Genomic DNA, 27,380 nt, shown 5'->3' on the forward strand with positions numbered 1-27,380 from the left:
AACCTAAAAAGATTCTTCTGCTGTCCATATAGGTGGACCATTTGAAGAACCCTTTTTGGTTCCATATATACTGAAGAAATATATAAACACAAATGCAACAATTTCAACGATTTTACTGAGTTATAGTTCATATAAGGAAATCAGTCAATTGAAATAAATTCATTAGGCCCTAATCCATGGATTTCACATGACCTGGAAGGGGCGCAATCAGATCCGCCGTACCCGACATCACCATAACTGATGTTTTGAATGGTATCGGAGGTGGAACTGCATTAGTGCAGTCAAATCCACAAGCAGCATTATACCTAAAGCGGACATTGCCATTGGCTGCTGTGGTGGATGAATCAGAATTAGTTGGGTAACATAGATAATTAAGATGTTTTATTAGTATAATATGGTTATGTGAGATACTTGTCATTAGAAAGTGTCCTTTGGACTCTGGTGTCTTTCAGTTGCACATTTCCCTTAGCTGGGGCTCAGACACTTGGGGCCCAGAGAGGGGAGAGGTCAGACTTGTTTTTTACATGTCTCTGTTGCTATGCAGAATATCAGAAAGAGAGGAGGACAGAATGAAATATTGTCTTCATATGTGAATGTCTCTTTACCTATTCTTAAACCATGTGAAGGGATGGCGTGATTAATGGGGAACCAATGACTTGTCTCCACAATGTCTGTGAGCAAGTCACTCCCTCCTTTTCTTTATTGTGGGGAGGTTTATGGCAGTGGCTGGGAACATTGTATGTCCTCTCTTAGATCTCGCACTTATCCTGTGATAGTATATGGCCTAGAGGGTCACTCCCCTCAGTGAGCTTGTCCAGGAGTGGGGTCAAGAGGGGGTTTGCTTGAGATGGGAGTATCTAGAGTTGACAATTGATATATGCCATTGGATGAAATTGTGTTTTTGTTCTATGAAGTACCCGGGATGAGATTAGAACCTCGTCATTAGGGATCAAACTGAATGATAATTTATAGCGAATGCTATCTGGCTGTAGATACTCCTCTCTAAAGTAAACAGTCTTTCTTTGTGAACCGTTCCTAACTATCTGTGGTTTGTCATGTCAAAAGGGGGTGGATATTTGGGTATAAAGATCTCAGTAGCCATTGTGTTGAAACCTTCCTGGTTCATTCGAGAGAGTGCATCATTGAAGGTCAAGTGCTTTTGCAAAAGTAGCTTAAGTATTAAAGATGTAGTTTAACTCAGACTGCTGTGTTTGTAACTCTCCTCATTTGGTCATGCAGAAATTAGCCACCACACTGCACAGAGTCGCTGCTGTGTTTACAAGTTTGAACACTGGAATGTGAGATGCTGATAGAAATACTCATTATTTAGTTTAATGATTTTCAGTTTGAGTGTCATTATTTCTATAATTTCTTGTTCTGAACTTCTAGTGAGAGTGAGACGGGTGTGGATGCGTGACAATTATCAAGAGCCACTGCTCACTGATTTGACAGCTCCAACACAGTTATTTCCACCGCCGACACCGCCAGAACATCAGCTACTGTATGTGTGTGTTGGCTATCGCTTGATCTTATTGAATCTAGGCCACCAGATCTCAAGCTTTTAAAAATCATGTGGAGAAGCATTTCACAGATTCAAGCTGTCAAACCTTTTCACATGTGGATAGAAAATGACCACATACACATTAGCCTAGATGGAGAGATCATACAATTGGGGTCATATTGAAACAAAATACATGTTGGTGTAATGGAGGGCTGCCATGACAGATGAAATATATAACTTACTCAATTAGGCCCATCGCCCCATGAGGACTGAGAAGCATACTGTATGCCATCAACAAAATGTATACTATGCTAATAATATGGCTGCATCTGGCAGTAAAATGTACTACACAACAGCATAGCTCATATTCTGTGACATATCTGAACAATGAGACAATTTTAATGGCACCCCAGATAAGTATTTGTTGTTCCTGTTCAGGTTGTAGCTGTCAATAGGATAAACAGTGCATTCGGGAAGTATTCCGACCCCTTCCCTTTTTCCACATTTTGTTACGTTACAGCCTTATTCTAAAATGGATTGTATTATATTTCCCCTCATGAATCTACAAACAATACCACATAATGACAAAGCAAAAACAGGTTTTTAGAATTGTTTGCGAATTTATTAAAAATAAAAAACAGATACCTTATTTACATAAGTATTCAGACTTATTTACAGTATTGAGACTCGAAATTGAGCTCAGGTGAATTCTGTTTCCATTGATCATCCTTGATGTTTCTACAACTTGATTGGAGTCCACCTGTGGTAAATTCAATTGATTGGACATGATTTGGAAAGGCACACACCTGTCTATATAAGGTCCCACAGTTGACAGTGCATGTCAGAGTAAAAACCAAGTGATGAGGTCGAAGGAATTGTCCGTAGAGCTCCGAGGCAGGATTGTGTCATGTAACAGATCTGGGGAAGGGTACCAAAAAATGTCTGCAGCATTGAAGGTAACAAATCATTTTCAATCATTCTTAAGTAGAAGAAGTTTGGAAACACCAAGACTCTTCCTAGAGCTGGCTGTCTGGCCAAACTGAGAAATCAGGGTCTTGTTCAGGGAGGTGACCAAGAACCCGATGGCAGAGTTCCAACCATCTCTACAGAACTCCGCCAATCAGGCCTTTACGGTTGAATGGCCAGACGGAAGCCACTCCTCAGTAAAAGGCACATAACAGCTCACTTGTAGCTTGCCAAATGGTACCTAAAGGACTCTCAGACAATAAGAAACAAGATTCTCTGGTCTTATAAACTAAGATTAAACTCTTTGGCCTGAATGCCAAGTGTCACGTCTGCAGGAAACCTGGCACCATCCCTACGGTGAAGCATGGTGGTGGCAGCATCATGTTGTGGGGATGTTTTTCAGGGGCAGGGACTGGGAGACTAGTCAGGATCGAGGGAAAGATGAACCGAGCAAAGACAGAGAAATCCTTGATGAAAACCTGCGCAGGACCTCAGACTGGGGTGAAGGTTCACCTTCAAACAGGACAACAACCCTATGCACACAGCCAACACAACGCAGGAGTGACTTCGGGACACGTCTCTGAATGTCCTTGAGTGGCCCAGCTAGAGCCAAGACTTGAACCCAATCGAACACTCTCTGCAGAGACCTGAAAATAGCTGTGCAGCGACGCTCCCCATCCAACCTGACAGAGCTTGAGACGATCTGCAGAGAAGAATGGGAGAAACTCCCCAGCTACAGATGTGCCAAGCTTGTAGCGTCATACCCAAGAAGACTTAAGGCTGTACTCACTGCAAAAGGTGCTTCAACAAAGTACTGGGTAAAGGGTCTGAATACTTATGTAAATGTGATATTTCAATTTTTATTTTTAAAACATTTGTCATTATGGGGTATTGTGTGTAGATTGATGAGGGAAAAAACTATTTCATCAATTTTAGAATACAGCTGTAATGTAAAAAAAAAATGTGGAAAAAGTCAAGCGGTCTGAATACTTACCATATGCACTGTACAACAAAATCTTGACAAAAAAACATTTCGGCTCAGTGTCAATTTTTTTTTTTATGTCCCTAGGCATCTTACAGCCAGAACTACAATAGTTGGGCAATCGTTAACTTCCTAGTGTGAAAAAAAACTCCTATTCAAACTAGTTACATTTTCAGAGCTAGTAGACACCTTTACCTCATTTCCACTTTTAATACAATTTTACGAGTAACTTTCGAACACTACCTTAAATAACGATGACTGTCGTGGTGTAAAAGAGAGAGAGGTCCCGTGAGCAAAAATATGGATTTGCTCATTTTCTATTTAACTCAGAGACTTAATCCATCCATTGAACTACTGGAATGCTCACTTATCTCATTTTATTGTCTGACACATATAGGTCAAGGATTCACACTGGGTTCATTTGGCTGGTTAGGAAACGATCTGTGGCCTTATAGGAACATTTCTCTTCTGCTGTTATTTGAGCGTTGTCTGTAATGAGAAACTCAGGAACACTGTAGGATGTTCCTAGGGACCTACATGCTTGGTGTCCTGAGGATCTCCCCTCCCTGTTAAAAATGAATACATCCGGGTTTTTTTTCAATACTGGAGACTCCTCTCGAGGTTGTTTTCACCCATTGAAATTGTGTTTTCAACTCTGCAGTTTTCATCCCAGACATCTATAGCCTACTACTACTACTACTACTACTACTACTACTGTGCATCATTGAGCCAAGAATACATATCTTGTCGCAACACAATATATATGGTATTCACACATCACAATATATATAGTCCTCACCCAACACAATATATATGGTCACATGAAATGCATTTCATTAGCTTGACGTATTGTACAGTGGATTTTTATGCACTCTCCTCTCTATGCATATTTTGACCTTGAATTTAAGCATGAAAATAGCGTTCTATTCACCTTCTATCCGTTTTGGGTGGAGATTGAATAAATGAAGGTGTGGCAGAAGGTGTGTCTACAGATACACCGTATTCTGACCTTGACTTAATTCCCTCATAATTCCACCATATTTATGCATGAGAAAACCATGAATAAGGTCTATTGAACCTACCGGTTCCATATACTTCATTTTTTTCAGATAGAAATAACACCATTCTCCATGCACTGTAATTTATAACTTGGTGAGAGCTACAGTAGGTAAATGAGTAATCCGTTTGGATAAGGGCATTGGAAATAAAAATGACAGTTGTTTTAGATATATTTTACCTTATAATCGCTGGAGACAAATGTGAAACCAGTCATATTGCAGCAAACTGAAGCATATCAACATATTAACTTCGCTACAGTAAAGGTTATGAAATGCTGTTCCATTATGCAGGCCTTTTAACTAGCAGGGATTGGCACTCTCGAATGTCTTAATGATAGACTCCCCTGACTTTCTCTGTTTCCTATTTCTATCATGTAGGCTAATAATAACACATATTCAACTGCCAATTTACCGTTAGTTAACTTCAGTTGGTATAGGCTATATTATTATTCCATTTGTTTACATTGTTTTGTTTACCTTCATTTGGTTCCTCTGGAAACACTGTCACCGCCATGTGGGTGTTACTGAGGATCATTAGTAATGGTTTATCATATAAAAAAATACATTTAGGCTAAATAAATCGTTGCAGTGGAGCGCAGACCAATCCGTAACAGTTTGAACCCGACGCCTGGCGCAATACTTGGCTGTATCACACAGTTACATTGTTAGTGCAGGTATTAGACCAGGGTATAGCATACTATACTATAAAGCCCTATTGAATGAATGTACGCTATTCTACCTATTATAATTCTATGTATTCTAATCTTCCAACATTACCATGGGTTAAAGAACTGAATGTGGCAATTTTCAGAATGAATAAAACCACTGTATTTTTGATTCATCAATATATTTAGTGTGTAAAGGTGCTCCAAACCTGTTTTTTTTAAATGATTGATACATACATTTCTAACCCAAAAATGTGCCTAAATAATCTATAAAATCTGAGTATTTTTCAATCTACCAGTTGGTGTTGAAATGGGGACGAATATGCGTGTATTTAGATGTCTTTCTTTCCTTGATCCCTATTTTCTTAACCCCTTCTCTTGATGTATTCTAGTCTGTCGACAAAATTCTAATTAAAGGTCCACATTATTTAAATGGGTAAGCCACCCATTTAAATAATGTAAATAACATTTACATTTATGTCATTTAGCAGACGCTCTTGTCCAGAGCGACTTACAAATTGGTGCATTCACCTTATGATATCCAGTGGAACAACCACTTTACAATAGTACATCTATATCTCTTTTGGGGGGAGGGTAGGGGGGAGGGTTAGAAGGATTACTTAATCCTATCCCAGGTATTCCTTAAAGAGGTGGGGTTTCAGGTGTCTCCGTAAGGTGGTGATTGACTCCGCTGTCCTGGCGTCGTGAGGGAGCTTGTTCCACCATTGGGGTGCCAGAGCAGCAAACAATTTTGACTGGGCTGAGCGGGAACTGTGCTTCCGCAGAGGTAGGGAGGCGAGCAGGCCAGAGGTGGATGAACGCAGTGCCCTTCTTTGGGTGTAGGGACAGATCAGAGCCTGAAGGTACGGAGGTGCCGTTCCCCTCACAGCTCCGTAGGCAAGCACCATGGTCTTGTAGCAGATGCGAGCTTCAACTGGAAGCCAGTGGAGTGTGCAGAGGAGCGGGGTGACGTGAGAGAACTTGGGAAGGTTGAACACCAGACGGGCTGTGGCGTTCTGGATGAGTTGTAGAGGTTTAATGGCACAGGCAGGGAGCCCCGCCAACAGCGAGTTGCAGTAATCCAGACAGGAGATGACAAGTGCCTGGATTAGGACCTGCGCCACTTCCTGTGTGAGGCAGGGTCGTACTCTGCGAATGTTGTAGAGCATGTACCTACAGGATCGGGTCACCGCCTTGATGTTAGCGGAGAACGACAGGGTGTTGTCCAGGGTCACGCCAAGGCTCTTAGCACTCTGGGAGGAGAAAACTCCACCCAAAAACTATATTTTGGTATTTATTTCATTAGTCCATTGTTGACATACTGTAGTTCCAAAATGTTTGGCTTGTCAGCAATCAAGTTTTCAAGATATGTAACTTTCAAAATACAGAAATCATCCCATATTTACATGTTTTTACATTTAACTAGGCAAGTCACTTAAGAACAAATTCTTATTTAAAATCACGGCCTACCTAAACGTCACTGGGCTAATTGTGCGCCGCCCTATGGGACTCCCAATCATGGCCGGATGTGATTCAGCCTGGATTCAAACCAGGGACTGTAGTGACACCTCTTACACTGAGATGCAGTGCCTTAGACTGCTGCGCCACTCAGGAGCCCATATGATGTATTTTGCAACATATGATGCTGCTTTTTACATCATATGATGCTAAATGCATAATACAGGGATGATTTCTGTATTTTGAAAGTTACATATCTTGAAAACTTGATTGCTGTCAAGCCAAACATTTTGAAACTATGTCAACAATGGACTAATGAAACAAATACCAAAACCTAGATTGTGGGAGGAGTAAATGTACTGAAAACCCTACTGAATGAAAACTCCAGGAGAAAATACATTGGCCAGCAAGTGGGAGGGTTTTCAGCTGTTGAATTACATTTATTCAGCACAAGAGCTTTTTTTATGTATTTAACCCTTATTTTACAGGGGAGAGGAAGGGAGATGAATGAGCCAATTGGAAGCTGGGGATGTTTAGGTGGCCATGATGTTATAAGGGCCAGATTAGGAATGTAGCCAGGACACCAGGGTTAGCACCCCTACTCTTACAATAAGTGCCATGGGATCTTTAGTGACCACAGAGAGTCAGGACACCCATTTAACATCCCATCTGAAAGACTTCACCCTACACAGAGCAATATCCCCAATCACTGCTATGGGAAAAACAATTCGACCAGAGGAAAGAGTGCCTCCTGCTGGCCCTCCAACACCACTTCCAGCAGCATCTGGTCGCCCATCCAGGGACCCACCAGTACCAACCTTGCTTAGCTTCAGAGGCAAGATAGCAGTGGGGTGCAGGGAGGTATGCTGAAAAGCCTGTTATGCACCTGCATAAGGTAAATCTGAATACCAACTACTGAGAAGTGCGTAGGAAAGGCATGCATAAGAAAGCCATCATTTCTGAATCGGGCCCTTGGTGAAAAGCCAGGTCATAATTTCGAACTTACACTCAAATTACTGTAATCAATCAAAACCTCTTCTGACAGAATATCACTTTTCCTCAGCACTGCCTTCAGAATATTAGCGTTGAGTGAATATTAGCGTTTTGCGGCCTGTATGAGTATGGGGAGAGGAATGTATATGCCTCAGTCAAAACTATAGAGGGGGCTTTAGTAAAACTCAAGACACTGGACTGGAGAATGGGAGCTGCTGCTCAACATAGAGAGCACTTTAAACTAGGCAGAAAGAAATGGAGACCATAACAGAGTGAACAAAAATAAAGACCAAATAAAGGCTGAATAGGAAATCAAAGAGATAGAAATATCGAGAGAGAGGGCCAACGATAAAATAAAAAGGGCTAGAGGTATAGAACAAGAAGAAATAGAAGGGAACGAGAATAGAACGAGAGCGCGAGTGATGCTTGAAGAGTTTGAAGAGGCTGTTCTTGTGAAGATGTCTCTGGTGTCTTCTGATTGGCTCCATTATGGCGTTTGACTGTGTACACTGCTGCTGATCAAGCACCAAAGTGTTTCTGGGACAGACATTTGGATTCCCTTTTTCCTCTGCGCCATCAGATTTAGCTGAGTGCTTGATGTCACAGCTCCACCCTTTCAACTGATATTGTGTGATGTGAGAAGCAAAACAAGGGAGACATCAAAAGGGAGAGAGGCCTCTATTGTACACAAAAAGTCCCAAAAGCCTTAAAAAGTTTGTTCCTTACCTCAATTTAGATCAACACGAAAAAGTATCTTTAGAACACCAACTTGCAGAATAACATGATGACAATCAAGATCAGACAGTTAAAGGGAAGCCAAAGAATGACCCGGCCAGGCCAGCCCAGTAGAGACCCACCAAAATAGTCAGACTAGGGTTAGGTTGCAGGTTGTTTTTACTGCAGTCGCGCTTGACATCCAGGTGTTGTGAGATCTGATCAACTGCACAGACAACCTAGAACAAGACAAGGCATTTTTGGAGGAAGGGAAGGGTAGGGGGGCAGTAAAGGGCAGAGAGGCATTGCTGCACAGTAGGCAGGTCAGCTTTCGAGCCAGGATAGTCCTAAATTAAAGGAGCAATCCACAGTTGAAACATTTACAAAGTGTACTCCCAGCCACTGTTAAGGTAAAAAGCTAAGGGAAATGTAATCCTTCTCAAATTCATAGACATTGTTATGGATGCGAAGACTGACCATCCATGATATCAAAAGTATAGTTTTAACCATGCTTTAAAGGGGGAAATAAAAATAATGAAACAAAAATGATAACTTTGTTACACACATCACCAAAATATCTAAATCAGGACAGGAAAGTATTGACCTCAGGCAGCCAGATGCCAGCTGGATGCCAGTAAGTGGTTAAAAATCCTGGGGAGTTGGGTTCGAGCATCACCCTAACATGTTAGCGTTCAAACTAGCACTCACAGTATGGTTTAGTTAATGTATTGATTGATCTCAAGGGTCACTAAATGGGAGACACTCAGTAATAATTTGATGTAGGTTGCACACTGAGGGTTGACAGACCCTGCTCGCCATTGACAGCCAAGGGTCGTCAAGTCTAGTAAATCACAACTAGCATCATCAGGTGTTGTTTCAGTTTTATTGGATTTCTATAGGAAACACTAATACACAGTTCTTTGCACAACACCTTGCACTGTCACAATTCTTAAACCATTTTTACAAATCATACTGAAATAGATTTCACTTAGATCACCAACATTTCGACCAATGGACCTTTATCAATGCTTTTAGAGATATATTCTAAAAATAATACTCAACACAGGCCTGCCACTGGTGTCAAGTTGGTTAATATAATTGACAGGTCAAGAACTCCAAACAAGAGGTGTAACTAGCATTTACCGTCTTTCTTTACGTTTCATTGAGCAGTTTTATTTTATTGGATGTTAGCAAGCACACAGTGTGTTTTGAGAGCCTCAGCAATCTATTTAGTCTGTTCTGTGACAACAAAAACTATTCTGAGGATCCTTCCAGGGAGAACAAAATAAGAGCTGAGGAGATAACAAAACTCCAACTCGAGGGAACTTGAAAGAACTCATAAATCCATAGAGTAGCCAGACAGTGAAATTTAACAGAGATGTTTTGCTGACAGTGTCGGAACTACTTCAGACATTCAGAACCAGTCAAAGTTTGGACACACCTACTCATACTAGGGTTATTCTTTATTTTTACTATTTTCTTAATTGTAGAATATTAGTGAAGACATGGAATCATGTAGCAATCAAAAAAGTAATATTTTATCTTTGAGATTCTTCAAAGCAACCACCCTTTGCCATGATGACTGATATGCACACTTGGCATTCTCTCAACCAGCTTCATGAAATAGTCACCTGGAATACATTTCAATTAACAGGTGTGCCTTGTTAAAAGCTAATTTGTGGAATTTTGTTCCTTCTTAATGCGTTTGAGCCAATCAGTTGTGTGACCAGGTAGGGGTGGTATACAGAAGATAGTCCTATTTGGTTAAAGACCAAGTCCATATTTTGGCAAGAACAGCTCAAATAAGCAAGTGAAATTACAGTCAATCATTACTTTAAAACATGAAGGTCAGTCAAAGTTTCTTCAAGTGCAGTCACAAACACCATTAAGCGCTATCATGAAACTGGCTCTCATGAGGACCGCCACAGGAAAAGAAGACCCAGAGTTACCTCTACTGCAGAGGATAAATTCATCAGAATAAATGCACCTCAGATTGCAGCCCAAATAAATGCTTCAAAGAGTTCAAGTAACTGACACATCTCAACATCAACTGTTCAGAAGAGACTGTGTGAACTAGGCCTTCATTGTTGAATTGCTGCAAAGAAACCACTACTAAAGGACACCAATAATAAGAAGAGACTTGCTGGGGCCAAGAAACACGAGCAATGGACATTAGACTGGTGGAAATCTGTATTTTGGTCTGATGAGTACAAATTTGAGATTTTTGTTTCCAACCGCCGTGTCTTTGTGAAACGGATGATCTCCACTAATGTGGTTCCCCCCGTGAAGCATGGAGGAGGAGGTGTGATGGTGTGGGGGTGCTTTGCTGGTGACACTGTCTGTGATTTATTTATAATTCAAGGCACACTTAACCAGCATGGCTACCACAGCATTGTGCACCGATATGCCATCCCATATCGTTTTTGCTTAGTGGGACTATCATTTCTTTTTCAACAGGACAATGACCCAAAATGCACCTCCAGGCTATGTAAGGGCTATTTGGCCAAGGAGAGTGATGGAGTGCTGCATCAGATGACTTGGCCTCCACAATCACCTGACCTCAACCCAATTGAGATGGTTTGGGATCAGTTGGAAGGAAAAGCAGCCAAGTGCTAAGCATATGTGAGAACTCCTTGTTGGGAAAGCATTCCTCGTGAAGCTGTTTGAGAGAATGGCAAGAGTGTCATCAAGGCAAAGGGTGGCTACTTTGAAGAATCTCAAATATAAAATATATTTTGATTTGTTTAACACTTTTTTGGTTACTACATGATTCCATATGTGTTATTTCATAGTTTGGAGGTGTTCACTATTATTCTACAATGTAGAAAATAGTAAAAATAAAGTAAAAACCCTGAAATGGGTAGGTGTGTCCAAACTTTTGACTGGTACTCTATTTCATTAAGTACTGTTTAGCTGTTGTTGCTTTTTTAAATGTTTATTAACAATTTGTTTATTTCAATCATTTTTATTTACACAGCTGTACTGATCCAAGTGCTGTGTATCACTCTGTGCATCAACATTTTGCCATAGTCATTCATTTGCATAGCAATTACAACTGTATCCATCTGTGGTTTTATGATATTGCAAGAATACATTAGAAAGCCTTGATGAATGCCTCTGGGCCAGATATTCAGACTGAGTGCCACTGTTAACAATGAAATAACTTACCAAGACAGCTTAATTCAGACATATTCTCTTGAGAAGATGATCAAATTGGTCATAAAGCGTGTATCTACCTGACATAGTTTTACTTCCAGCAGTGACCATATACATAAGTCATTTCAGTGAAGTGATAAAACACCATTGTAGATTATGCATTTTATATAACTTTTAAAATCCAGGTGGTTACTTTGTATTATTCAATCAGAATTAAAGAACTCCTTTACCATAATGAGGTACATACTGTTCCTGTCTTGATTCTGCTCCAAAGACAAGTATTGTTGGTCATAATTCAAGACCATAGCAACTGCTTACTTCCCATTTAGACAGCGGTGACACCTTTGTCTGACCTTGCCCAACATGTTGACCAATTGTTTCTCTCTGTCTGAACAAACAGTACATAGGAACTCATTTTTGCCACTGTGTCAGTAGACACATCTTGCAATGTGATTCTCCCATGCAGAAACTATTGAACCGCTAACTGCCACCCCCCAATCGTCATCCCTGCTCTAGCATAACGTGTCACAGCCACGGGAATCGACAAAGATCAACACAGAGGGCAGCACTGACATCCCGCATATCCAGTTACAGACACTTGCACTGTGAGGCAATGGGAAAGAGAGCCAGCCAATTTTCCTTGGAGAAAGGATAGGCTAGACTCTTAGAAAAAAAGGGTTCCAAAAGTGTTCTTCAGCTGTCCCCATAGGAGAACCATTTTTGGTTTCATGTAGAACCCTCTGTGGAAAGGGTTCTACATGGAACCCAAAAGCGTATTACCTGAAACCAGTAAGGGTTCTATCTGGAACCAAAAAGGGTTTTCCTATGGGGACAGCCGAAGAACCCTTTTAGGTTCTAGATGTAACCTTTTTTTTAAGAGTATACTCAAAGCTTCACACATTATAGCTCACCAACGCCATACAGGCAGTCAGTGATGTATTATTGAAACTTTACTGGTAGGCTTGGTTTTTGATATATGCCATTTCCCTATCCTTTCTGTGGGTAAGTATTTATTTATTTGTATTTTCCCTCTAAGGGAATGTTGCAGTGGGATTTCACTACAACTGCCACAGGTCTTAGTTTCCTTTGTATGATTTAAATGTTCATTGTAGTTGCAGCTTCTGATGAATGCATAGATGTGTGATCCTCAAACCATCTAAGCGAGTCACAGAGTCAAAGTGCAAATAAAAAGTATTCGATTTCCCAATTGAAATTAGATGTGTCATCTCACTATATTAAGATCAAATTTAATTTAATTTAAAAATGGTCGATCAGTGACCCAGACCAAGACTATAGGAGACCATGTCCTCTTAGGGTTTCCCACCTATTTGATCACTGTTCACATATGGTTAAGATCAATGTAAAAGTGGGGAAGACTAAAGACATTCTAAACTCAAGGGCTCTTTCTAAACTCAAGTCCAATATTCTCCAGTTGCATCCAATATACATGATATAGTCTTCACTGATATGAGATGGATAGATGAAAGCTACATCATAATATATATATATATATATATATATATATATATATATATACCAAGATCCACGATCTTGCTTTATCAGGACATAAAGGAAAGGAAACATGAGCTTCTCCCAAGATTGACTAGTTGACTAATGTCTGTTTAGCTTTCCAGCAATTGCAACATTCAAAGCTAAGATTTTGGGTGTGGTGACTTCATGGAGAGAGAAAAGCTGAAAGTGAAAATCAGAGCTGTCCTTGAATGGACTAAGATTCATAAGTAATTACTGTATATCCAATTATTTCACCATAACATTCATTAAAAAAGGTGATTTCTGACATCATTTACATTCCACTGCAACCATTATTATCAGGTAGGAAGGTAAGACCCAGATACCATGTCGAAATAACAAAAGTTTGAGGAAAAGAGAGCCTGGGAAACTACAGGAGCTGAGAAACAAAACAATAGTTGACTTGACAAACAAGACAAACTGGCACAGACAGACAGACAGAAAACACAGGTATAAATACACAGGGGATAATGGGGAAGATGGGCGACACCTGGAGGGGGGTGGAGACAATCACAAAGACAGGTGAAACTGATCAGGGTGTGACAATTATGTTATTCAATCACTATAGATGAATGATTTCCCGCCTCCCAAGTGAAAGAAGCTAGTTAAAAGGCATTACTAATTATTAGGATCGTTAGGGAAACATCATTGAAATGAAATGTTATTTGTCACATGCTCCAAAAACAACAGGTGTAGACCTTACGGTGAAATGCTTACTTACAAGCCCTCAACCAACATTGCAGTTCAAGAAATAGAGTTACGAAAAGATTTACTAAGTAAACTAAAGTAAAAAATACAACTAAAAGTAACACAATAAAATAACAATACCCAGGCTATATACAGGGGGCATGTGCGGGGATACAGGTTAGTCAAGGTAATTTGTACATGTAGGTAGAGGTAAAGTGACTATGCATCGATAATAAACAGCAAGTAGCAGCAGTGTAAAAACAAAGGGGGGGGGGGTCAATATAAATAAATAGTCTGGGTGGCCATTTGATTAATTGTTCAATAGTCTTATGGATTGGGGTAGAAGCTGTTAAGGAGCTTTTTGGATCTAGACTTGCCGTGCGGTAGCAGAGAGAACAGTCTATGACTTGGGTGCCTGGAGCCTTCCTCTGACACCGCCTAATATATAGGTCCTGGATGGCAGGAAGCTTGGCCCCAGGGATGTACTGGGCCTTACGCACTACCCTCTGTAGCGCCTTACAGTCGGATGACAAGCAGTTGCCATACCAGGCGGTGATGCAACCGGTCAGGATGCTCTCGATGGTGCAGCTGTAGAACTTTTTGAGGATCTGGGGACCCATGCCATTTATGTGCTGCCACTAGTATTGCAATATCTTCTCAATCGATGTGTACATGTGGCATACAAGCAATTTACAACAATGTATACACTTTTATGTAGATGTATGATAGTTTTGTTTATGATTGCTCTCAGTGCTAATAAGGCGAGCAGTAGGCTGGTTGTAGCCTATTGAGAATTCCTATATTTAGAACATGTTGTCACAGGCGTCGTATAGAACAGACCAAGGCGCAGCGTGCAGAGTGCTCATTCTTAATTTATTATAGGAGAACACTTAAACAGAAAAAATAAAACGACCAACAGTTCCGTTAGGTACAAAGACTATAATGGAAAACAACCACCCACTAAACCCAAAGGAAAACAGGCTGCCTAAGTATGGCTTCCAATCAGAGACAACGAAAGACACCTGCCTCTGATTGGAAACCATACTCGGCCCAAACCTGGAAAACGAAACATAGAAAATGAAAACTAGAACACATTCCCCTAGAAACCAACAAACCCCAAAACACACAAAACAACCCCCCTGCCACGCCCTGACCATTCTACATGGCAAATGACCCTTTTACCTGGTCAGGACGTGACACATGTCTTCTTCAAGAGAACATAAAGAACATAATAATTGATGCCATGAAATAATTCTCAGTTCGAGTCCTGAATACTGCCCTATTACGTAATTGTCCTGCAAGAATATATTTACACTGATGCGCTAAGGATAAGTGGTCATCCACTACGGTTTTTTTTTACCTTTGAGGGATTAGTAGTATAGAACCCATCCTAATAACCAAGGCTTAAACTACTTATGAGCTTGAGAAGTTACCTATGGCAAAGACAATAAAGGCACAATCTAAACCAATACTTTTCTGCTTCAGCCAAGCATCTTCTTCTAAACATCTCTCAGCTCCCTAGACTTCAATAGTGTCCTTGTTGAAATGAGAGAGGACACTTGTCTTTGCCACCAATGCCAGTTGCCAAGTGGCTTTGATGAATGTTTGACAGGCTATTCATTAAAGTGTGCTCCGTGATTGAACAGGGTTTTTAATGTGATTTGATGCATATAGGGTGGCAAAGTGTGTTTCTCTAGTTTTGCATTTTGCCTCCAGCACCTTCACTAATTGTTTTTTGGTGTGCGGTAGATTCTGCCTAATATCTACATGGAATTTTTGTCACATGTAAATAAATAAATATATATAAAATACAAAATAGAATGACAAAGCTATAAAGCATTATCCTAAATTTAACCCATCAACTTAGTGAACACCATTGGTGTTTAATATGAGGGTTTCTGCATGAAATGTCCATTATATTTTACACACTTTAACTTATTTTACTATGTCAATATGTCTTTGTGGTAAATGTTTCTGCACCAAGCTGACGGCAGTTAAGAAAAAAAGTCAATAGTTGCAGAGTTTATAGAAAATAATGGCTTTGTGGATTAGATGTTTTTCTACATTAATTAGGCTATTTTATATTGAACCATATGGTTTATCCACTAAAAACACATGGAAATATGGACACAGATATTTAAAAATGAATACTTTATATGAATATATTTTTTTAAGATAGTCAAGTATAAATTACCAAAATTACCATACATTGACATTGATTACCTGTTATTTACCAAAATTACAGACAATTACGGTAACTTTGGTGAATTTACGGAATGTGTGTCAGGACTATCTGTTACACTACGCTTCAGCACTTGGCGGTCCCGTTCTGTGTGGCCTACCACTTCATAACTAAGCCGTTGTTTCTCCTAGATGTTTCAACTTCACAGTATTAGCACTTACAGTTGACCGGGCAGCTCTATTGACTTGTTGGAAAGGTGGCATCCTATGACGGTGCCACACTGAAAATCACTGAGCTCTTCAGTAAGGCCATTCTACTATACTTTTGGCCATGGAGATTGCATGGCTGTGTGCTCGATTTTATACACCTTTCAGCAACGGGTGTGGCTGAAATAGCCAAATCCACTAATTTGAAGTGGTGTCCACATACACTATTTATGAAAAAGTATGTGTTCTTTATTGTTGACAGTTGAGTTGGATAAATATGTATTGATCATAGCCTGAGTCAGGGGTTCAAACGGAATCAAAGGCAACTGAAACAGTGCCAGCAACAAAGCATTATGTATCCTGATAGCGTCCCTAATTTATGCATTAGAATTCTACTTTAAAATCACTAAGAATGCGTTTAACAGTGGCCTTCAGTTCATGTGCATCAATTAGAGATGCATGTCAATAAGAGTGACATCTGAATACGACCTTAAATGGATGGACATCTATTGTTGAGTGGTGTGGCATACAAGGCTGAAAATATACTAATCACCACTTTTATGTCAATGTGAGACTGACATGAGAATATTTTATTTTCAATTATGGCACAAGAGTATGATGTAAAACAACATCAAATAACTGCCAGCCATGTTCTGACTTTTGTACTTTTCTGCTTAAAACCTCTTTGGGAAAGGCATGCCGCTAGCGGGACACCTCGACAACATCCGGTGAAATTGCAGAGCGCGAAATTCAAACTACTGTATTATAAATATTTAACTTTCATAAAATCACAAGTGTAATACATCAAAATAAAGCTTAACTTCTTGTTAATCCAGCCGCTGTGTCAGATTTCAAAAAGGCTTTACGGCGAAAGCACACCATGCGATTGTCTGAGGACAGCGCCCCGCATACAAAACCATGAAAAACATATTTCAACCAGGCAGGTGCGACACGAAAGTCAGAAATAGCGATAGAATAAATGCCTTACCTTTGATGATCTTCTTCTGTTAGCACTCCAAAAGGTCCCAGTTACATCACAAATGGTCCTTTTGTTCGATAATGTCCTTCTTTGTATCCATAAAAACTCAGTTTAGCTGGCGCGCTTCAGTCAATAATCCACCCAGTTTCCCTCCATCAAAATGCATACAAAATGAATCCCAAACGTTACTAATAAACTTTTCCAAACAAATCAAACAATGTTTATAATCAAATCTTAGGTACCCTAATACGTAAATAAACAATAGAATTTAAGACGGAGAATCGTTATTGTCTTTACCGGAGAGAAATACCAAAGAACACGCTCTCGTTCACGCGCTTGGAAATATTACAGCCAAAATGGGAGCCACCTAGAAAAACTACAATTTCTGGCAAATTTTTCTAAAAACCAGCCTGAAACTCTTTCTAAAGACTGTTGACATCTAGTGGAAGCCCTAGGAACTGCAATCTGGGAGGACCTTATAATAAAAGTGATAGCCATTTAAAATAGTGGTAGGCTGAATTCTTTTGTGGAGGGGTGGTTTGTCCTCAGGGTTTTGCCTGCCATATCAGTTCTGTTATACTCACAGACAAGTTTTAGAAACTTTAGAGTGTTTCCTATCCAGATCTACCAATTATATGCATATTCTAGCTTCTGGGCCTGAGTAACAGGCAGTTTACTTTGGGCATGCTTTTCATCCGGACGTCAAACTACCGCCCCCTATCCCAAACAAGTTAATTATTCTATATCTCGGAGCAATTTTACTGTATAAGCAACTGAATTGATCATATTAATATTGGACATACTATTTTAACTTGACTTGGGTTGTATTCATTAGGGCATACCATAGCAAAAGGTTTTGCAATGGAAAACTAAAATGAGCATTTGAAGAGTTTATTTCCAAAATGCTTTATCTATACATTTTTCAGGTTTTTCACCAGAAATTATTGTTTATGAGTACTGTCATGTGTGTACAATATTACTGTTCTCAGATTTTTAATGAATAGCTTTTAGATGTGTATGAAAATGTGCATTTTGCAAAAAACTATATATCTATTGTTTAGCTGGAATGGAATGTTTGTATCCTGTATATTTTATTCTGATATGTGGTTGTCTCACCTAGCGATCTTAAAATGGATGCACCTAACGATCTTAAAATTAATGCACTTACTGTAAGTCACTCTGGATAAGAGCATCTGCTAAGTGACTAAAATGTAAAATGTATTTGTTACATTGATGTCAGAAATCATTTGTACAGTTCTTTATTAAAAATGTAATTAGTTGTTACATGTGACTGTGTAAAACCTAGCAGTACTACTTATTTCTCTGAGAGTGAGGCAGATATATAGCTTTTTGTAAAAAAAATACATTATTATTTGTCTCTCTGAAATGAAACCATCAAGTTATAGATTAAACAAATACATGTGTGTCATTGAACAACCCCATGCCATGATTAGAAGAAGAAAAACCACCAATCTCTTTCATAATTACTTTAAACAATAAAAGATAATTTACCAATATTTCTGAAAATTAATATATAGTATTTTGGAATGCTATATATTTTTTTACATATATATATATATATATATATATAAGTCCCTCCCGTTTCCGGTCATTTCCTTCCAGTTGGTCTCTAATTAATACGACTGTTGTGAATGGAGTGTATCGTGGTTAATGGTCAGCATACCCCAGAAGCACGATGATCCCCTAAAACAGGGGTGGACAATTCCAGTCCTCAAGGGCTTGTTTGGTGTCACAGATTTGCCCCAGCCACAGCTAACACACCTGACTCCAATAATCACCTAATCATGATCTTCAGTTTAGAATGCAATTTGATTAATCAGCTGTGTTTGCTAGGGATGGAGAAAAAGTGTGACACCAATCAGGCCCTCGAGGACTGGAGTTGCCCACCCCTGCCCTAAAAGGTTTAAGATCAGTGAGCACCTTGCAGGAGGAAATGACACCATATATGACACCATATATTGGAATTTAGAATATAGGCCTGTGACATCATAGAAAACAAGAGGCCAAATCATGATCAATGTAAAACAAGAACATTCCATTACAGCTATAAGAAATAAGGGTCATCCTTCATTTCTTCCTTAAAGGTGGTCGCTGACCCTTGACCTTTTGAGGGAGCAACATGCTGTTTGTATTGTGACACTGCATCCAGGAGGTAGTGTACAATGGTTGTGAATGTGCATGGTCGCAAATGTTTTCATTGTTGATTAGACATTGCTCAACCCATTCAAGCATTTAAAAACATTAGTTGAATGATGGTGTTGTTGGAAATGCTAGAGGCCAGGCCATTTATTTAGACACCTTACTGGGTTGAGGTTAAAATGTAAGCAATCAGATGTATTGAGGATATGACAACTCATTGATGATATGTTCACTCTGTCCAAAACCGTTATGTGGAACATGAGATATTACAACAATTTGCAAATGTTTTCAATCTCGAAGTATACAGCTTCTTTGAGGATGTTTAATGTGCACGACCCACAACAATGGAATATTCCTTAGCAGTGTGTTCAGATGTTTTTTTAAATTTTGAAATGTAATGCAGTGTCTTTGAAGGGCTACAAGTTAACTTTTTAGTGACAGAAATTCAGATGAATGACGTGCCCAAATTAAACTGCCTGCTACTCGGACCCAGAAGGTAGGATATGCATATTATTAGTAGATTTGGATAGAAAACACTCTGATGTTTCTAAAACTGTTCGAATGATGTCTGTGATTATAACAGAACTCATATGGCAGGCAAAAACCTGAGAAGAAAATCCAACCAGGCAGTGGTTTGTAGTTTTTCAACTGATTGCCTTTCCAAACTACAGTGTCTGTGGGGTCATTTTGCACTTCCTAAGGCTCCCACTAGATGTCAACCGTCTTTAGAACCTTGTTTCATGCTTCTACTGTTACTGGGGAGAGAATAAGAGCTGTCTCAAGCTTGGGACCAACGAGTTGTTTACTGCGCGGGCACGCAGGTGCGCCGTTCCTTCTTTTTCCTCTGTAATGAATACGCTATTGTCCCGTTGGAATATTATCGAAGATTTATGTTAACCTGTTATGGCTAGGGGGCAGTATTTTCACAGCCGGATAAAAAACGTACCCAATTTAATCTGATTATTACTCCTGCCCAGAAACTAGAATATGCATATAATTATTAGCTTTGGATAGAAAACACTCCAAAGTTTCTAAAACTGTTTGAATGGTGTCTGTGAGTATAACAGAACTCATTTGGCAGGCCAAAACCTGTGAAGATTCCATGCAGGAAGTGGCCTGTCTGACAATTTCTTGCCCTTCTTGATTATCTCTATCCATTACAGAGGATCTCTGCTGTTACGTGACACTTCCTACGGCTCCCATGGGCTCTCAGAAGGCGGCAAAAAGCTGAATTGTGGCTTTGCAGGCTCTGGTTGAAAAAAAGTAGCGCGTTTGGGTAGTGGCTGGTTACAGTACTGTGAGACTCAGGCGCGTGCCCGCGTCGACCCCATGCTATGTTTTCTTTTGTCTGTTTACCTAAACGCAGATTCCCGGTCGGAATATTATCGCTTTTTTACGAGAAAAATGGCATAAAAATTTATTTTAAACAGCGGTTGACATGCTTCGAAGTACGGTAATGGAATATTTACGTTCACAAAAAGCATAACAATTATTTTAATAATTATAGATACAGAACTCCTCTATGCACTCGATATGTCCGATTTTTTAAAAATAGCTTTTCGGTGAAAGCACATTTTGCAATATTCTCAGTAGATAGCCCGGCATCACAGGGCTAGCTATTTAGACACCCAGCAAGTTTAGCACTCACCAAAGTCAGCTTTACTATAAGAAAAATGTTATTACCTTTGCTGTCTTCGTCACAATGCACTCCCAGGACTTCTACTTCAATAACAAATGTTGGTTTGGTTCAAAATAATCCATAGTTATATCCAAACAGCAGCGTTTTGTTCGTGCGTTCAAGACACTATCCGAAAGGGTAAATAAGGGTGACGAGCATGGCGCAATTCGTGACAAAAAAATTCTAAATATTCCATTACCGTACTTCGAAGCATGTCAACCGCTGTTTAAAATCAATTTTTATGCCATTTTTCTCGTAAAAAAGCGATAATATTCCGACCGGGAATCTGCGTTTAGGTAAACAGACAAAATAAAATAAAGCATTCGGTCGACTCGGGCACACGCCTAAGCCCACAGTACTCTTATCGGCCACTTGCCAAAAGCGATAAAGTGTTTCAGCCAGAGCCTGCCTCGATATCATTCAGCTTTTTCCCGGGCTCTGAGAGCCTATGGGAGCCGTAGGAAGTGTCACGTTAGAGCAAAGATCCTAAGTCTTCAATAAAAACAGCCTAGATGAAACACATCTTGTCAGACAGGCCACTTCCTGCATGGAATCTTCTCAGGTTTTGGCCTGCCATTTGAGTTCTGTTATACTCACAGACACCATTCAAACAGTTTTAGAAACTTTAGGGTGTTTTCTATCGAAAGCCAATAATTATATGCATATTCTAGTTACTGGGCAGGAGTAGTAACCAGATTAAATCGTGTACGTTTTTTATCCGGCCGTGTCAATACTGCCCCCTAGCCCTAACAGGTTAAATTGGGATACAATAGTTGTATGTTTGAGAAATTTGAATTATGAGATTTTTGTTGTTTTGAATTTGCCGCCCTGCTATTTCACTGGCTGTTGGCAGTGTGTCCCGCGGGTGGGATGCTAGCGTCCCACATGTCCCAGAGAGGTTAACTTTGCATTGAATTCTGTCATTTGCAAAAATGTATTTTTCGTAGTGGAAATCATCCACAGCATGTATCTGGGTTGTGAGGATGGCTTCCAAACCCTCATGAAGATTTCTGAGCCAAAACTTTGGCGAAGGAACCTATTAAAAAATTCACTGTGTGAGACTTTCAATTATTATTATTATTTTCCTGGGCTTCCCAGTTCCTACCCACAACAAAGCCTAGAGTTAGAAGAGATGTAATGGAGTGGTCCAACTGCCTCTGGGAAAGTGGACGGCAATTTCATACCTTTCATGACCACTGGCAATGCTTGAGTGAATCACGAGGCTGGTAGAGGCGGAGAGGAGAGACACACAGAGAGGAATAAACACTTGAATGAATCACAGTACAGGGGAGAGGAAAAGCAAAAGAAGAGAGAGAGAAGATGAAGGAATAAGTAAGTGAGGAAACTGATTACAGCCGTCATTCGTTGTACTGCAGGTCTAACTTTTAACTGTCATGTTCTATCCAGCACCTTTGAGTTTCAACAGGTAAATACTTACCATGAGTAACTAAACAAAATATAATAACCTTTTTCTCCAAATAATTTGAAATGTTATCCAAATAATAAGCCAATACAGTGACTACATAAATCTTTGTATGTATAAATACACACTACATGACCAAAAGTATGTGGTCACGACTGGCCTGCACAGAGCCTCAACTCCTGAGAGAGAGAGAGAGAGAGAGAGAGAGAGAGAGAGAGATGCTTTTGACAGATGTGTAGTGACGGATAGAGAAACCCCCTTGAGCCTACCTCCGCTTCTTCTCCAAACCTGTCATTGCAGAACATTAAGACCAACTACCTTTCACATCTCCTCAGCACGGGGAGGGAAGGATGAGCGCCAGCACAGTGCTAAGCCCATATGGTTTCATCAAGGCAAGAGTATGGCGCGCCTCAGAGACAAAATGAGGACAATTCACAGTATAACTAAACTCTGTTTTATGGGAAGGAAAAAGGGACAACTGAGGACACAAAAACTCTACAGATGCACGCTGGGACAAAAGTCTGGAAGATTTCCCTCTGGGTTATTTTGTCTGAGCAAAGTCTGTCTTTTTTAGATTGGAAATGTACTTCTGACAGTTAACTAATTAGCTACTTGTGACTCTGAGGCTGTCCTAATATGGACACTGTAGATGTGTCCCTTTTCATTCAACAAGAACCATTAGAATAAACTGGAATCTCTGCTAGATAACATTTTATTACAAAATGGTGACACACTTCACTGTTTGAATGACAGTATACATTCAATATCATTGTCATTTGTACATTATCAAAAGATGGACATTAGCTGAGGTGAAATGTAGGCTACATCCAGCTGACCATGGTCCCACTGTGGAGTTTCACACCAAGTTTCTGTATTACCTCATTGCACATGATCTGAATTGTTGATTCATTTGTAGACATATGTGATCTTAAAAGTTTATCAATAACTGGCTATGAGGGAGATGCATAAAGTCAATTAACTTAATGGATGGTGTCTGGTGGACATCCTAATATGGATGCCATACTTTGGCGCATGGAGAAGGTTGGATTTGTGCATCTTGGCCATTTTTATCACCAAATAAAGAGGTAGAATATCACACTGAGAATAGAACATCCGCTAAGTAATAATTAAGCTTATCATACTTAGCAGGTGTTCACCATAATCAGTCAAATTAAGGTTTCCAACAGTTCCTAATTCGATTTGAATCGGTGTGGATTTCTTATGGGTAAAGTCAAGCAAGCCTGCTCTATGTGCATAATTCGATTGAGAAAGCTTTGTCTAATGTGTGCGTGCGCAAATGTGCTGTGTAGTTGTGTCTGTGTACGAGCAGAGCAGGGAGAGCGAGAGAAAGAGAGACAGACCGACAGACAGAGAGCAGGATAGATAGAGAAAGAGAGACAGATACACAGAGAAAGAGAGGGAGAGAGAGAATGATTCAGCACTTTAAATATTTTGGCCTCATTTAAATCAAACATATTACAATCCTATAACATTTCCCTTGTTTCAAAACTATATTGCACTCTTTCCCAGAATAAATAAGGCGTTTTAAACAACTGCATGTGATGAACGTGCGTGGTTACACTGCCTTGTAAGGCTTTGCTCCTTTTCCATAGTCTGTAAAAGTCCGGCACGCTGTCATTGTGCGTGATAATGATAAGCAGTATAATATCTGAACTCAATAATGGGTACCTCACCGCAAATTGAGCCCAGTGTGTCAATAAGAGCAACTGGTTGCATTACACCTGCTGCTCCGAATACATAGAACTTAGAAGCCTTAATTAACCTTAGTATAAATAATAAACATAGACTTTTCTTATGTAATAAGACACCAATTTACGTCACTTTTCAGCATGGGACAACAACACCACATCTCAAATATCTGATTGAAGCAATACATCATTTTACGCACGAGGTGTTACAAGTGTATTCAATGTAAACCATTGGGGGTGAATGGTGTCATCCTGTCGAGGCTAATATCTGCCTCACAGTCTTCCAAGTCACAAACAGAGTCGGTGGCATTTTCATTGTTGTGAGATAACTGTGATATCCTGTCAAACGTGTCCTCGTGCTCAATGCATTCCACCACGTTGGGGATCATATTGGCGTAGGCATTCACGATTTCTTTGTGGACAAGGGTGTCCTGGTTGTAAGAGACCAGCTCGTTGCTAATGTTCACAGTTTCAACGGGTGTTCTGGAGCAGAAATTACGACAACCCAGCAGACTGGCAAATGCTTTTCTGAACTCTGCGTTAAAAGCGTAAATAATAGGATTCATGGATGAATTAGTCCAGCCGAACCAAACAAAAACGTCAAAAGTTGTCTCGCTCACGCAAGGGAGACCTGCGTCTTTGTCAGTCGGTGGTTTATCACAGAATGGAACTATGCAGTTCAAAATAAAGAAAGGTAACCAACAACACACAAAGACGCCCATAATGATCGATAACGTTTTTAAAACTTTGGTTTCCCTTTTAATAGATGTTTTCAAGGTATTGTGGTGTTGGCACTCGAGTCTGTTGTTGGTCCTGCAACTTGTCGCATGCTCCGCCGCGCGCTCTAGGGAAGCTATCCTCCTGATTTGGATCTGAGCAATCCGATATATTCTCGTGTATGTCACAATCATAATTGCTACGGGTATGTAGAAACTTATTAAAGATGAAGAAATGGCGTATTCTCTGTTGAGGCTAGAGTCACAGTTTTCTTCTACTTCACTCACGGAGGCGTTATGGACTCCAACTGTTTCGTCTTCGCTGGCTTTGTGCCAGTTCAGTTGGACTGGTATGAATGAAATGAGTACAGACAACGTCCACGTGACGCTTATCATAACGAAGGCAACTCGTTGGGTCATTTTTCTCTCGTACCGGAACGGACTTGATATGGCCCAATATCTATCCACGCTGATAATGCAGAGGTTGAGGATGGACGCAGTTGAGCACATGATATCAAAAGCCACCCAGTAATTGCAAAAAGTACCAAACGGCCAATACCCCGCCACCTCGGCCACAGCTTTCCATGGCATCACCAGAACTGCAACGAATAAATCCGACACAGCCAAAGAAACGATGAAAATGTTGGTCACTTTACTTCGCAAGTGCCGAATTCGGAGTACTGCGGAGCACACCATAATGTTTCCCAGTAGTGTCCACAGGATGAGCAGGGAGAGCAAACAGCCCGTCACTGTCCGGATGACCAATTCCTTTCCACCGTTGGATGTTGCCTCCGATTCGGTCGAGTTCCACATAATCTCCCCAAGAGGTAACGGGACGGAGTGGCTCTCGTGCACTGAGAGGTATTTCGCGGGGTTCTCCATGTGTCCTCCTCTCAAGTGGAAAGCCAGTCCATGGCTTCATGCGCGTCTGGGGACGCAGTAGAAACCAACTCACGGGGCTCTGTCGTCTCCTCAACTGCCATTCTATTTGAAATAATATACAAACGAAAGATTTGAGATTGCTTAGTGAATTTGCAACAAATGTGTTGCGTCAAAGCTGAGCAGAACTGGGCGTTCGGTGCGCGAAATCCCAAAAATGTAAGCGCGTCGCTCATTGGCGACGGGATGTTATTACCTCTCGTGTCGTCTGACTTCCCTGGCCAAAGTAAGGCAGCCGCACTGAAACTGTTGGTCGGAGATATTTTGAGTTCGTGAGTGTTTTGAGAAGGGAGGGAGTCCCCTGAGCCAACGCGCACACACGCACTTGTACCCACACACATACATCGGTTGTGGAAACACGCACTTGCACCCCATCACAGTGATGTGAAAAAAAATTAATGAGTTAAATTACAAACTATAACCTCATTCAAGGATGGAGGATCTACTTGTCTTGGTAGAAAGCTAACAATGAGCATTCTATTTGATTTATAGTTTGCACCCTCATAGCCTACTCCAGTTGTGGGCTTCTATTCTATATTCACAGGTCCTTCAAAAGCAACAATTTAATTAGCAAACATTAAGCCTGATTGCATTTTTTTATTAATGTTTTATATAATCTACACTTTTCTATAAACAGTGAACAAATTATAGAGCATTTTATTGCTTTGGGGGAAATGAATCACTACTGTATATCAAGTGGTGCTGTCCGTGGTGCTGAAATTGCGCTCGGAACAACTCTCCCTCAGGAATGCGAATTTTATACACGACACTATGTTTGAGAATGAAGTCTTCTTTTGTGAATGAAATTATACTGTTAATAGACGTTTTCTGTGTTAAAATAAATATTGCACGTGAGGAAGTTTTGCATTTATAAAGGTCATCACTAGCCTACGTTGTGAGCAATTGAGCAAGCTCTCAAATTATGTACGCGTTTGGAATGAGCGAGATGGTTTCAGTTAAATTTCAATTTCAGGTTTCTGCAGACTGCAGCAGGTAGGCCAGACTAACATCCTAAGTGAGTCACTCTCACAATCTTTACGTGTAAGTATAGACACAATAACAAAATTCACTTTAACATCTGCATGGGCAGTATATCCTCTTGGCAGTTTTCGGGCATTTAAACGTCACATTTATTTTTAGATGCGTCGACAACATGCCTGTCAAATCGTTTTGACGCACCATCAAAATAATCTCTGTGTCCTGCCAAATTCAATCGAGTACAATCTAGGCTATGTTATGTTATGTTAAATTCTGACAGTATTTACTTATTTTATTCATGAAATATCGTGTCTATGGTCATCTTTCTTTTTGACTGACTAACACCTTCCCTGAATAGTGAGTAAGCGTTTATATAGCCTATATACAAATGCCTTTGTTAGACCCTATCCTCTTCCTGTAGGCATACAAAGTCATAAGTGACAAAAATGTATACAAATTGTAAATGAAAATGTATATTATTTATAACAGGCTAGCACATGCGAATAGTCTAATATATAGCATGTGCAAATAGTCTAATATAAAGCATGAAATACATTTAGATAATACCCTGCATTTGAAATTGATCGACGTTATAATTCCGATAATTAATAGGCTATATGCGTATCATTTGTAAAATATTTAGACAATATAGTCACAAACGGTTTGGAATAATTTGGGAATTCCATTTCAACAAACGATG

At 40.0% G+C, this 27,380-nt stretch overlaps 1 pseudogene; it reads right to left on the bottom strand.

Moving 5' to 3' along the window:
• Window positions 1-23,032: 23,032 nt before the first annotated feature.
• On the bottom strand, window positions 23,033-25,919 carry LOC106583411 (D(1B) dopamine receptor pseudogene; annotated as a pseudogene).
• Window positions 25,920-27,380: the final 1,461 nt, after the last annotated feature.

This window comes from Salmo salar, chromosome 22, assembly GCF_965601325.2.
Source record: "Salmo salar chromosome 22, fSalSal1, whole genome shotgun sequence".
NCBI lineage: Eukaryota > Metazoa > Chordata > Actinopteri > Salmoniformes > Salmonidae > Salmo > Salmo salar.